This window comes from Equus przewalskii, chromosome 8, assembly GCF_037783145.1.
Source record: "Equus przewalskii isolate Varuska chromosome 8, EquPr2, whole genome shotgun sequence".
NCBI lineage: Eukaryota > Metazoa > Chordata > Mammalia > Perissodactyla > Equidae > Equus > Equus przewalskii.
In genome coordinates this window covers 48,223,436-48,238,510 of record NC_091838.1, presented here as the reverse complement: position 1 = coordinate 48,238,510, position 15,075 = coordinate 48,223,436, and the positions used below count along the sequence as shown (strand labels likewise).

Genomic DNA, 15,075 nt, shown 5'->3' with positions numbered 1-15,075 from the left:
CTCCGCTGAAGAATAAGACTGATGCTGGGAGAAGGGAATGGGAAATAGGCTTCAGAGTGGCCAAGGAGAAGGAGGTTAGGGAAAACCAGGCCCAGGCTTATTGCTCACCTGCCCAGCTGTTCTAACTACCCTCTCGTGTTTCCTAGAGATGTCTTGCTATCTGTCCTACCTTTAGGCTTATTAAGGAATTTCTCCTGAGCTCCTAGAATGAGCCGAGGCAGATCACTGTGGCCTTGCTCAGACAGACTACCCTTGTGGGGATCCCAGGAACAGCCCAGGGAATCTGGACTTCCTTCTCTTAATTCCCAGGGTGCCCTGTGACAACTCTTCACAGGCTTAAAACTTACCTGTGTTTGCAAGGGAGAATGCTGGGACCGGGCAGCGCCTACTGCGCAACAACAGTGAGGCGGCCAGCAGGACCTGAGGCTGTTTCAGGCACTGAATATAAAGGGAGAAGTCCAGCCCCCTTGGAACCGGTTTCTCTTTATCTCTGTCTTGGGCTTTGAGCCCTGGGTGGTAGGTTGAATGGTAACCCCAAAAGATCTGCCCACACTCTAGTCCCTGGAACCTGTGAATATGACCTTATGTGGAAAAGAGGTCTTTTCGGGTATAATTAAATTTAGAATCTTGAGATGAGATCATCCTACTTATCTTACTTAGGGTGGGCCCTAACTACAATAACAAGTCTCCTTGTAAGAGAAAGGCAGAGGGACACTCGAGACAGAGAAGGCCATGTGAAGACAGAGGGAGAGGCTGGAGTTCTGCACTCACAAGCCAGGGACTGCCTGGAGCCATCAGAAGCCAGAAGAGGCAAGGAAGGCTTCTCCCGTAGAGACTCTGGATACCTACTGCAAACTTCTCGTGTCCAGCTAGAACCAGGAGAGAATTAATTTCTGTTTTAAGCCACCAAGTTTGTGGTAATTCGTTACAGCACCTCCAGGAAATTCACACTCCCTATTAGTGGCCTTTAGAAGTTGTCTGAGGCACTATGGATCCAAACAACAAAATAAACACTCTCACACTGCCTGAGGTGAGGCAAATGCAGCATCCTGGCTACAGAGGAGCTGTAATGATATACTCTTGTATGTTAGTTCATCCCCCTCAGCAGGTATTTATTGAGTGCCAACCACACAGCAGGCATTGTGTTAGGTGCTGATTATACAAGGATGGTCAAAACATCCTGGGGAGGATGCAGCATCAGAGTCATTTGTCACCAGTGTCCCTTGGTCCAGAGCATTCCTTATCAATGAATGAACCATCCCATGGTGAACTGTGCTGTGCGCAGAGCTCCACGCTGGAACCAATTCTGACTCAGGACCATTCCTTCCTAACCCTGTTGGGCCAGGCCTGTCCTTCTGCTCCAGTTTGCTGCTGCTTTGATCCAGGCTGCAACCCCTCTCCTGGCTTCCTGCCAGCATCCCTCATCTGGTCCCCAGAACCTTCTTTCAGCCAAACACCTTTCTTCCCTGGCCCGTAGCGGTAAATCCCCTGTGGGAGTTGGGATTAAGAATCCCAGCATGGAGTCACACTGCCTGAGTTTGATCCCTGACCTCACCATGTACTAGCCAAGTAAACTTGGGAAAGTATTTACTATCTGCTAGCCTCAACTTCCTCATCTACACAATGGGGATAAAAGTGTCTGCTTCATAGGGCTGCTGAATGTATTAAACAGGACAGTGTCTAGTTCTCAGTCAATGCTTAATAAATAGCAGCTATTATTATTTTTGCAGAACTGGTCCTCTTTCCTAGGTGTCTTCTGTCTCTCATCAGGAGGCCTGGGGCCCCTTCTGGTCTAGCCTGGGAAGTTCTGTTTTTCCCATACAGGCAGGAAGGCATCTTTCAGAACGTGAGAGGACAACTGGCCTTGAGACAATCGAAAAGAATAGCAATGAAGAGAACAACCTGGCAGAGAGTACACCGCAGAGAAAGGAAATGGGGCTTCAGCTGCCTCAACAGTGTGCCTGCCTGGATTCTCAAAGACGGAAAAGCAGCAGCAGCAAGGAGGGACGTCAGAGTCCATGACTGCACCACTCTCCCTCACACTCAGAACCGCTCTATTACACAACTCTGGGGGACCATTAGAACTGGACTGGGGTGGTGTGGCAGCCCCTTCATGGTGGCCTGCTCCTCCAACGTGTTGAAGAAGAATGACAACTAGGATTTTCAGATGCTCCCAGTTGTCCCTGACCTGAGTCCTGAGCTTTAAATTCATTAAAATGGGCGCTTTGTTCTCAAACAAGTACTTGTATGTAGATGTTCATAGCACCACTATTCACAATAGTCAAACGTCCATCAACAGATGATTGGATAAATAAATTGTGGAATATATGAAATGGAATATTATTCAGCCACAAAAAGAAATGAAGTACTGATACATTCTACAACTTAGATGAACCTCAAAAACATATGCTAAATGAAAGAAGCCAGATGCCGAAGGTCACATTTTGTGTGATTCCATTTGTATGAAATATCCAAAATAGGTATTTTCATAGAGATAAAAAGCAGATTGGTGGTTGCCAGGGGTGAGGAGAGAGGAGAATGAGGAGTAACTGCTTAACGGGTAAAGGCTTTCCTTTTGGGGTAACGAAAATGTACTAAATGCCATTGAATTGTTCACTTTAAAATGATTTTTCGTTATGTGAATTTCACCATAATTGTTTTAAAAAATGACACTTAACCATTGATGAAAACCATCGATTCTACTTCCTCTTCCCCAAGTCTGGTTCTAAGATCTTTGCTTAATGCTGTACCAGGGAAGCAAAAGATGCTGCAGGTTTGGAGCCAAGGCGACAACTCACGCTTCAGTGGCAATTATTTTGAAAAGAACCAACCAAAAAGCCAGGTCAGGTCATCCACAAAAGACATATTTAATTTCAAAGGCAATTTGTCCTAAGTTATAGAATTTTTCTTGCATTCAATTAAAGTTTCCATTCCAGAAATATTAGTGTTTTTAATACCTCCCCCACACCAACTGTAAGATCTCACAGCAGTTTTCTGGATTTGCAGTGAATCCCATCTTCCTTCAGAACACGATTGGCCAAAATCTTGAGTGTCCCTGCCTGACATATGGAGAGAAAATTGCTCCTCCCACTGCTGGACCTGTTCTCTAAAAGGTCTTCCCAAAAGATACTTCTAGTAGCAATTATGCAAATGTGTGGTAAAAGTAAGGTTACTTTTGAAGGAACTATTTCTACTTCAGATGGGACAAATGCCAGAATCTCCAATCAGTGCTATGGATGCCTGAGAGCAAATGACTCAACTATGCCTCTCAGTTGGAATCCTCCCTCTCATTTATCACAAAGTGTAGGATGGGGCTGGGATGGCAATTTGTCAATCTACACAGTCCAAAATGGCTCAAGACCACATTCACACTCCAGCCTGCAGGAAAGGGAAAAGAGGAACAATGGAGAACAAACCCATTTCCTTTTAGGGACATGACCTGGAAATTTCACACATCACTTCTGCTGCTACCCTGTTAGCCAGAATCTGGTTGTACTGTCACATCTAGCTGCAAGGGAGGCTGGCCACATGCCCAGCTTAAACTTCTATTACTATGGAAAAGGGGGAGAATGGATATTGGGAACTGCAACTAGGACTCAGCCCCACAAGCCAACCTAACGTTCCTTTCTCATCAATGACCCCAGTCTCTTTGCTGTCATCCAAAATGGCAAGTTCAGGCCCCACCTCTGAGACTTTAGTCATGCCCTTCCCCAGTATGGAATGTTCTATCTGCTTCTCCACACTTGTCTTGCCTTCATCGTCCCCTCAGGTCTCATCTCCTCCCCAAAACCTTCCCTGACAACCCCAGCCCACAGTGCCTTCCCAAAGCATTCCTCGACCTTTATCTTTGCACTATTCACATGCTGTTCCATGAAGCTAAGTCTTAATTTCAGAATTAGACAACAGATTTCTTGAGAACAGGGTCCCTGTTGTACATTTTTCTTGTCTCTTCTATGGTCTCTAGCTCAGTGCTGAGCACATATGTGTGTTTGACAATTATGCTCTGAAATGAATTGAATTTGATTAGAATGATCTGCTGAATAATTTAGGACAATATTCTTATTTTCCTTTAATTATGGTATTTTTCACCTGAGTGGTCTGTATAATTTATCTATTTTATATATATAATAAGGATTTTAATCTTTATAAATATACAAATTAATCTTTATACACACATTCACAATCCAAGAAACAGGTTTTATTCTTATTTAGTTTTCTCATTCAATTGTTTACCAGGCAACTTTGCATCACCATTACCTGCACTGTTTCAAAAATTAAATAGGATAAGCATAGCTGAAGCATTTAGCGCAGGACCTGGCACATAGCTTGTGCTAAATAAATGCTGAGAGAAAAAAAGTCAAGGACAAAGTATAAATGTAAACTGAGTTAAAGGGTTTAAAACATACTGCAAGAGCACGAATTCTGGTATTAGATCCCTGTTTGAACTTTGGTTCTTCTATTTAGTCACAGTTTGGTAGAGGACTCAATGAATTGACTGATATGGGCTTGTCATTTTCTATTATCTCTCTGTTCCATGCACACACTTCTATACTTTTATTTGTAATGCTGTGGGCTTGGAGTCTGACAATTATATTTCCCAGATTCCCTTGCTAGCTGATTTCCAGTCAGGGTCTGCAATCAGGAGGCACAACTGGGGGACTGGGAGGCAGGAGTAGAGAGGGACTCTCTTCCTCCTTCCACATTCTTTTGGACAGTTACAACTCTGGCATCTTTTGACACTGCTGCCACCAGTGTCAAGCCACTTTCTCAGAGGTTCCCTCACCAGCCACACAGTGCCCCCTTGGCAGTCCAGTACCAGGTACACGATGGCCCTGCAGCAGCCCAGCTCCTAAGGTGGTGGCCCTTCCTCTGCCTTCCTAGGTTCTGGTTCCACGTCTTTCCTTTTGTCCCCTGCAGCCTTCAGGTTGCTTTCTGTATTTACTCACTGTCTCCTTTTGGATGTTCCAACTCCTGTGAAATCCACTCATTATATTAAATACCCTCTGGTTGAAATACCTAGCATAATTTCTGTTTTTCTGACTTCATTTTGACTGATACAGTATGCAATGTGCTTAACGCATTTCCTCTTCTCAACAAATGTCAGTTCTCCCCTAGGTGATTCCACTCTGTTGTGTTGAAAGATAATGTGTTATGGAAGCAAAGATATATTAATTAACTTAACTTTACAATATTATATTTACAGTAGTTGTTCTCAATTCTGTCTCCATGTATGAAGACCCCCAGCTGTCCAGGGTATCTTCCCTGCCTATCGTGGCCTAAGGCAATGAAATCGTCTGAAAAAGATATGGATTTTGGAAAAACATTGATGCTGCAAATCTGTGCCTCAACTGCTTACTCTCCCTGTAATCTTGAGCAACTTACTTGAGCTCAATAAATTAATAAAACTTTGGTTTTCTTATCTGTATAATGAGCATAACAATGCTTACCCCAGTGGTGTAATTGAGAGGATTAAAGGAAATAATAAATGCAAGTGCCTAGCACAGTGCCTTGGCCCAGAGCAGACACTCAAAATGGTTACTATCATTAATCTAAATACTTTTATTATCATCAATGTATGGATGTGGTGTCCAGGGAGACTCTCCTTGATCATTTCTCCAACGTAGGGATACTGACATAGCTGTTCATAAGAACCAGACAGCCAAGCGTAGAGCAGCCCATGATGAGTTCTAAGCAGAGCTGGGAGGAGCCAGCGATAGCATGCTGGAATAGTTTCCTCTTCTCTTGGTCCACTTATGGGATCCTGCAAAACAGGAAAGTTATGTCATCTCACCTGACCATACCAGTATGTCAGAACGTTAGTACAGAGACACCTCATGTACCTAACAGTATTGGGAATGCAGTGTTCTGCATATTCCAGATAACGGACGTTTTCCCCTTTAAGAACCAAGACTTTTCCCAAAATATTAATTATTTGGGGGAAAATCACTCAAAAACAATACTATTCACCCCTCTACTTTTTAAAGCAAAGGACACAATTTAACTTTTTCATTATAACCCAAGGTCATCATTATGAACATCCATTGCAGCTTGGTGGCTCAGGGCTGGGCCTGCTTTTTGGGTTTTCTTCCTTCTCCTGCCTTGATGTCAGGCATTGTCTACGTATGACAGGCTTGAGATGCAACATGTTCAGCAACCTTGGAAACAGACAGACACTCAGAAATCACCAATGTTAATGACAGTGACCACATATTACCTAGGGACGTGAGTTCTTTAGTGGGCAGACCTGGAGTGAGACCCTGCTTCAGCCATGTGACCGAGCAAATTACTGTTCTAAACCTCAGCTTCTTCTGCTGTTCAGTGAGGATGGGTGAAACGGGTGAAGGGGGTCAAAAGGTACAAACTTCCGGTTATAAAATAAATAAATCATGAGATGTAACGTATTTTATGGTAACTATAGTTAATAATACCGTATTGTATATTTGAAAGTTGCTAAGAGAGTAGACCTTAAAAGTTCTCATCACAAGAAAAAAAATTGTAACTGTGTGTGGTAATGGATGTTAACTAGACTTATTGTGGTAATCATTTTGCAATATATACAAATATTGAATCATTATGTTGTACACCTGAAACTAATATAGTGGTACATGTCAATTATATCTCAATTTTAAAAAATTGTACCTACCTCATAGGGGAGTCATGAGTCCCTAAATAGGAAAATAGACACATAGTGCTTCGCATGGCCCTGGGCAGATAGCAAATGCTCAATAAACATCATCTACTATTGTTATTATCACTACTAGCAAGCAAGGTCTCAGGAAATTGACTTCCTTACTGCAAAGCTCATAAACACCACCCTTTGTGTGTCTTTTCTTCGATTCTTAAATAAGACTGATAGAAGGAGTAGGCTGAACAGCCAGTGACTAAAGCCCCCTCTTTTTTTTCCTGTAATCTGGTGAAACTCCCAGATAAGAGAATTTCAGCCAAAGGAGAACTGCCAATCATTCTGTCAAAAGGCAATCTGATCATTCTCAGAAGGGCCAAGTTTCCTCCATCGTGCTACCCAGATGGCCACCCAGACCAGCCTTGGCTGCACTCCTGTGAGCCGAGCAGGCAGACACTCCAGGAGTAGGAGTGGGCTCTGGGGACCTACCACCTCTGTCAGATCAAGTCATCAACCCTTGGCTGGTGATCCCTCGTGACAGAGGGTAGGAGGCCGGAAGCCCCCAGAGCCTCTCATCTGGCGCCATTCATGGCACTAAAAAGAAACGTGCTGCAGAGCAATGGCAGCCACACTGACCTGATGCGGATTCGAGACTGCAGCTCTCCAAGCGGTTATTATTTCTATCGTGTGTATCCTGGGGGTTAATTAACATCCTCAACAGTGTGCTATTCTGGCTGTTTCACCACTGGGGGATATAATTCAAGGTCACTCCGACGTTAAGTGAAGACAACAACAGCTGCAGCATTTGTGGAGGCCAGATTGCGAGCCACCAGGCAGGCCCCGGCCCTGCACTTCATTATGTGCAAGTACCATTAAGAAACCAACAATGGGCACTTGAATCAGCCAAGTGTTTTCACCAGGCACGTGCCTCTGGATTAAGGCTCTAGTCTTTATACTGTCTTCCTGGCTAACACATGCTCCTCCCAGGGACTCACTGCCTCAAAATGATATTCCCAGGGCCAGCCCGTGGCCAATTGGTTAAGCTTGCGCACTCCACTTCAGCGGCCTGGGGTTTGCTGGTTCACATCCTGGGCGCAGACCTAGCACTGCTTATCAAGCCATGCTGAGGCAGCATCCCACATAGCAGAGCCAGAAGGACCTACAACTAGAATATACAACTATGTACTGGCAGGCTTTGGGGAGAAGAAGAAAAAAAAAGAAGATTGGCAACAGATGTTAGCTCAGGTGCCAATCTTTAAAAGAATAAAAAATAAATTTAAAAAAATGACATTCCCAAGACAAGTGCCAGACTGGGGCCTCCCTGACAATTTTTTATATTTTGTGTCCCTAGTCTTGTTCTCTCTCCACTAAGCAGATGCAACCTCCATTTACATATCAGCAGTTACAGCTCACTTTATACAACATTGCTTTCTTAGAAAGTTGGGGATATATCGGGTTTTTATAAAGCCAAATTAAGTCATATTTTAATGTCATATTTATAAGCTATATAAAGTCATATTTTAAATGTACTAAGTGACCTTGAAACTGTATTAGTTCTCTATTGCTGCATAACAAATTACCCCCAAAACACAGTGGATGACACAATAACGAATATCTATTATTCTCACGACATCTGTGGGTCAGGAATTCAGGTGTGCCATAGCTGGGCAGCTCTGGCTTGGGGTCTCTCACGAGGTTACAGTCATAATGTCAGCTGGAGCTGCCCTCCCCTGGAAGGCTGCTTCCAAGATGGCTCTCTTACATGGCTGGCAGGTTAGTGCTGTCGTTGGAGACCTCACTTTCTCCCCACATGGGCCTCTCAGGCTACTTGAATGTCCTCACTACAAGGTGGCTGACTTCCCCCAGTGTGAGTGATCTGTGAGAGAGCCAGGTGAAAGCGGTCCTTTTTATGACTCAGCCTCAGAAGTCACATTAGAGAAGGGAGTCGGTCTCGCTGCTGAGGAGGGTATGAGCTCCGCTTTGGAAGAGAGCAGTGTCACAGAATTAGTGAAGGTATTTTAAAACTACCACAGACATTTAGGGGTGGATCATTCATTCATTTAACAAATATTTGTTGAGTCCCTACTACGTGCCCACACCGTTCTAGATACTCGGGATACATCCTGGACAAAACAGGCCCATGTCCTTGCCTGCCCTTGTGGAGTTAAATTCTAGCAGAGAGACAGAGAAAATAAACAATAATCACAATAAGTACATTCTATAGTGTGCTACATGTTTAAGAGCTCTGGGGGGAAAAGGATCAGGGAAGAGGACTCTGGAATCCTGGAGTCAGGCTATGTTTTAAATAGGGTCCTCAGTCTTGCCCTCGCTGAGAAGGTGGAATGGGACAGGCGATGGTTTGGAGAGGTAATGGAGCCATGATATGCACGGCCTCAGAGCCCAGCCTAGGACCAGCTTATGACTAAGCCCAGTCCCCTGTGAACCCTGGTCATTGTTATCATGCTCCCTCATGGGTACAGATGGGGAGAGAAGTTTCTCTGCAGCCCCCGAGACCTGCCAGCATTCCCACCCCTAGATCACTCAGGAGAAAGCATCCCTGTGGTCATCTCCAGCTGCAAGTGACCATCATGAATGCTCAGAGGGAGCTTCTGTGCCACTCTGAGACACACTGCACGCAGCCTGTGCGTACAACACAGCACCTCCAAAGGGGAGGACCAGTGAGTCACTCAGTCCTGAAAAGATCTCATTTGGAGGAGCAGCACTTTTGCAATGCTGAATGTGTAATTTTAGTGTTCAAACTCAATCACTGTATTTCTACAACTGGAGGCAAGCTCCAGACCCCACCCGACAGGAGCTGCCCAGCCTAGGGAACAGCAGAATTTTGTAGTTTCTGAATCACAAAGGGAGGGAGCTGGAAGGAGAAGACATTCCAGGCTTGGGTGTGTCCAAAGAGGGTTCAGCTCAGCATGCTGCTGGTCTCATCAAATCTCTCAGAAGACCCTTGCTGATGGGCTGCCTGGGGCTGGAGGAGCTAGGAAAGATGTAGTGTAGGGCGGGTGCCAGAGGATTTGATGGGGCACTCAGTTCCAATTCAGCCATCCAGGCAGGCGGCAGGGACCCCAGGGCAGGTGGAAGGGTAGGAAATGTTTGCACACAGATGAGTGGGCCCTATTGAAGGGGTAGTTCATTATCTAGAGGGTGGGGCTATTAACACCAGTGGGCCATTGGCTGCCCCTCAGTCTCCCATGCAGCACCCCCGATGGAGAGGGACCCCATCCCAAGGGAAGAGAGAGTTGAGGTGCACAAGAGGGTCCAGGCATTGGCTCAGGGTCTGAGGGAGGGCTGCAGATAGAGCAGGAGATGGTTCCCTGGTAGGGTTGTCTGGCCCAGGCCAAAGGACCTTGCCCGAAGATGGCTGTGAGGAGAGAATGAATGAGAAAGCTTTGCCCTTAGGGGTGCTGTAGACACCAGGTGCTTACCATGAGAGCAGGCAACAAGCACCAGAATGAATAAGACCTGAAGGAGCCCCCTGGGTATCAGAACAATCATCTACCGCCATGTTCAAAGCCCATGGAGGACAATAGACAGGGATGCAGGGCACAGAAGCTGAGTTACGCCGAGGAAAACATTCATTCCTACTTATAGGGCAATACCCCTGAGCGGTCAAAAGGCAGAGTCTGAGTGGGGGTAGACACAACCAGGCGTGTATCCTAGTTATGCCATTTACTAGCTGTCAGAGAAGTCTCTTAGCCTCTCTTCAGCCTCAGTTTCCTCGCCTGTCAACCTCACACAGCTGGGGAGAGAGATGTAAATGAGATTAAACACTTAACATGGTTCCTGGCCTATAGAAGCAGTCCGCGAATAACTGCTATTTTTATTGTTACTACTTATACAAATGTTGTGGACAGCCGCTGCAGGGACTTTGTTTGGTTTTGTTGCTTGGCATCTCTTCCACTGGAGAAACTGCTCCTCCCCACCCCCGCCCACTTGGTTCTGGTGTCCAGCTAATCCTAGGATTGGACTCCTGCTGACAGGGGATGGATGAGCGGCCAAGTGGGGCCAATCAAGTTCTCTCTCCCAGGGACTGGAACCCTAAGTGCCGTCATGCAGGAAGGCAGTTAGAGCTGAGTCATCCTGCGACAGGGAATTTCCAGGAGTGGCTCCTGCTGTCATCCCTCCCAGGGTCTGGGATCCAACTCACCATTCCAGGGTCTGAGCTTGGCCAGATCCCACCAGTGAGCCCCTCATTACAGCCAAATATCCCTCCTGACAAAACAGCCACCAGGTGAGACATCTCTACAGAGATGACCATCTGACTGACAGCGCGAGGACTCAGATGCTGGGAAGAAGGACATGACCTTCCCCCTTCCTCCTTTCTCTCTTCACTTGAGGCCATCTGGAGGGCTTCTCTGCCCCTCTATCTTTTTTTTAATTTACTTTTTTTTTATCATGGTAATATATGTACTTAAATGGGAGAGTCAAATAGTGAATACATAGAGTTGGGGCAACTGGGTAGCTATCTGGAAAAGACGAAGCTGAATCAATACATGTGGACAAATTCTAAATAGATCAAAGACTTAAAACAGAACAAGAAAATTTAAAGTTGCTAGAAGAAAACGTAGATGAATTACTCTATAACCTTTGAGCAGGGGCTTTCTAACTATAACTTAAAATCCAGAATCTATCAAAGAAAATATTGATAAATATGACTACATAGCAATCAAAAACTTAGCAGAAAATAGTAGCAAAGACAAATGACAAACAAAAAAATTTACAATACAAAGTATTAATTTCCCTAAAATATGAAGAGCTCCTAGAAATCAAGAAGAAAAACATCAAAAAATAATAAAAATCTGGGCAAAGGACATAATCAGAGCATTCTTAGAAAAAGAAATATAAATGGCTCTTTCACACTTAAAAGATTCTCAACCTTACTCATGATAAGGACAGTCAGATTGACGCCCATCAGACTGACAAAAACTCAAACGTCTGACAACACTTTCTTCTGATGAAGCTGCAGGGAGATAACCACGCTCACACAGCTGTGGTGGGAAATAAGATGGCACAACACCTGTGGAGAGCCGCTAGGCATTGTCTATCAAAAATACAAATACATTTGCCCTTGGACCTCTGGAAATTTATCCTACAGCGATGCCTGCACACAAACAAAATAACATATGTGTAAGGTTATTCATTCCAGTATTGTTGGGATTAGCATAACATTGGAAAAAACCCCAGTGACAAGTTTAAAAAAAAATACCAAAGGTTTGTTTTTTAAAACATCCCTTCCCTCCCTCACCCCTTCTGCATCCCCAATTCTCAATTACCAGAGGCTTTAAAATACTTCAGTTGATTTTTCAGACATTTACCACTATGTTTCTTTTTTAAAATGCTTATATTATTTCTTGATTTTCAATTTAAGCATTATCTACTGATTTTTTTTTTTTTGAGGAAGATTAGTCCTGCGCTAACTACTGCCAGTCCTCTTCTTTTTTCTGAGAAAGCCTGACCCTGAGCTAACATCCGTGCCCATCTTCCTCTACTTTTTATATGTGGGACGCCTACCACAGCATGGCAAGCCAAGCAGTGCCATGTCTGCACCCGGGATCCGAACTGTCTAACCCTGGGCCGCTGAGAAGCAGAACATGCGAAGTTAACCGTTGCGCCACCAGGCAGCCCAACTGATTTTCTACTATAGAAGTTTTTAGCTCCATTAAATATCCACCACTTCTAATGTGCACATGAACTATTCACTATCTGCCTTCATTTTTCCAAAATGGTTGGTTACATTACAATTTTTTGCTAAAGTGATGTTCCACGTTTTGAGTATTATGACTACACAAATACTGCTTACAGTTGAGATGTAGGTGTCGAATGACTAGAATGCCTTTCTTGAACATTTTAAATTTTTTCCTGGAGTTAATAATTGCCTTACTTTTCATTTGACCACTTTATTTTCATTTGACCATTTTTAATGTATTTATCAATAATTTATCCCCCAAATATCCCACATGTTATACATTTGAGCTCCTCTCTCAGTTCCATTTTTTCCCTAGAGATACCTCCCACATCCCACAACTAGAAGGACCGGCAACTAAGATATACAACTGTGTACAGGGGGAGTTTGGGGAGATAAAGCAGAAAAAAAGGAAAAAAAAAAGATTAGCAACAGTTGTTAGCCCAGGTGCCAATCCTTAAAAAAAAAAAAAAAGAATTGGGAAGTTTGGCAACACTGGACCCATATACTCATCTTATGAAGGGACATCTTTTCTGCAGTTCTAATCTCCACCCTACCCATGCTCACTCATATTACTTGCCTGGAAGTCCTTCAGGCTCTTGCTCTACTCTGTACTGGTTTTGTGCCAGGCATGCTGCACAGCTGCCATCTATCTTTACTATCATCCTGAGAATTTCCTTTGCTCATTCCCTCTCATGTGTTGGATCCATTCTGGTTTGATCTCAAGTCTCTTAGATTTGCTCACTCATTTTAGTAAAATACATCGTCTGGTAGATTCTTAAGAAAAAGCACATAGAAAAAACTTGAGACCCTGCATGTCTGAAAATGTCTTCATTATATCCTCACACTGGTGTTGGTTTGGCTAGATATACCAGTTCAGTAATATTTTTTCCCAAATGTTCCATTTCCTTCCATATCCAGTGTTGTTTTCGAGAAGTGTGATGTCATCCTATTCCTGATCTTTGTTGTGGCTTATTTCTTCTCTCAGGAAATCTCTCCGGAATCTTCTCTTGATTCCTGTTGTTCTGCAATTTCATGATGATATGCTTTGATGAGAGGTTTTATTTTATGATTGTTATTTATTGTGTTTGGGCATTCCGTGGGATTTCTTGTATTATTGCTTTGGTAATTTCCTTTCCTCAGTTTTCTCTGTCCTCTCTTTCTGGAGATGCTATCAGTTGAACGTGAAACTCCTGAATCAATCCTCTCATTTTCCAACTGTTTCTCTCCTACTTTCCACATCTGTATCTTCTATTTCCTTATTTCTACAACATATTATCAACTTCATCTTCTAAACTTTCTATTGAATGTTATTCCATTATTGCACTTTTAATTTCTAAGAGCTCTTTCTTATTCTCTGATTTTTATAGGATCCTGTTCTAGTTTCATAAATTGATAGTCCTTTTGATTTTTTTCTGCTCCCTGACTTTCTTCTGCTTCCTCTGAGTTCCTTTTTTTCTTTTGGTTTCTGTCTTTCATGCAATCAATCTGCCACGTTAAACATAACTCTCTAGTCATTCTTAAATGTTGGAAACTTCCAACTCCTAAATCCAGTCTGTCTTGTATTTTTCAGACTGTTGATTTTTTAAAATAACTACATAATTAATACATAAATGTATTCTCACTGGCAAAAATTCAAACAATACAAAAGTATACTGAGAAAAATGTAAAAGTACCCACATACTCCCAAAGGTAACCACTGACAACAGTTTGGTGTGCCAAGATATTTTCTACCATAAGTCTAATTCTTTCTGAGCTCCTGCAGATATAATAAACTGGTTTTCATGGAGGATCCAGATTGTGTGTGTGTGTGTTTTAATTTGTTTGTTTGGTCTACGAGAGTTATTTTAATATTTGAATTGATTAGCCAACATTTAATATTAAGAGATCTCATAAAAATCCAGATTCCCAAACTCTCTAAAGAATTGGGAAGGGGCCGGCTCCGTGGCGGAGTGGTTAAGTTCGCACGCTCCGCTGTGGTGGCCCAGGGTTTGGATCCTGGGTGCGGACATGGCACCACTCGTCGGGCCACATTGAGGCGGCCTCCCACATCCCACAACTAGAAGGACCGGCAACTAAGATATACAACTGTGTACAGGGGAAGTTTGGGGAGATAAAGCAGAAAAAAAGAAAAAAAAAAAGATTAGCAACAGTTGTTAGCCCAGGTGCCAATCCTTAAAAAAAATAATAATAATAATTGGGAAGTTTGGCAACACTGGACCCATATACTCATCTTATGAAGGGACATCTTTTCTGCAGTTCTAATCTCCACCCTACCCATGCTCACTCATATTACTTGCCTGGCTCCTGTAAATGTTAGAGTTGGTGATGCCTAGGTTAAGGTGTAGTGTGTGCTCTAGAAGTTGTAACACATCCATCACTAACGAGTAACAAATTAGTCTGCCAGATCATAGGAAGGTCTGTCAGACAGGAAAACAGAAAGGGAAGCCCTCCCTTTAGAATGGCATGGAAAAGGGTAGGCTGGAACGGACTGGACCCTGAGTCAATGGGACTGTTGGACCTAGAAGGTAGGATGACTCATTAACTACTGATCCCTGACTTCCCTGAGTAGTCTTTCTTCCACTGACCTTCCCCAATATGGATTCCATGGCAGCAAAACACAGTTTCTGACTTCTAAGTAGAAGAACAGATACAAGCTGAAGGGCAGATGAAGCAGGAAGCAGCAGAGATGTTGACCTGCCAAGAGCAGAGGACACTCATTATGAGCTGTCTGTCACCATGGCCATTGCATCAT

The 15,075-nt window shown here is 43.6% G+C and overlaps 1 long non-coding RNA gene across 1 annotated transcript; it reads right to left on the bottom strand.

The window, feature by feature from the left end:
* Nucleotides 1-5,539: 5,539 nt before the first annotated feature.
* Nucleotides 5,540-15,032, bottom strand: LOC139085259 (uncharacterized). Its single transcript, XR_011543473.1, has 2 exons — nt 14,909-15,032; nt 5,540-5,761 (listed from the first exon to the last, which is right to left on the bottom strand). It is a non-coding gene; the product is annotated as an uncharacterized lncRNA (long non-coding RNA).
* Between the last annotated feature and the right edge of the window lie 43 nt (nt 15,033-15,075).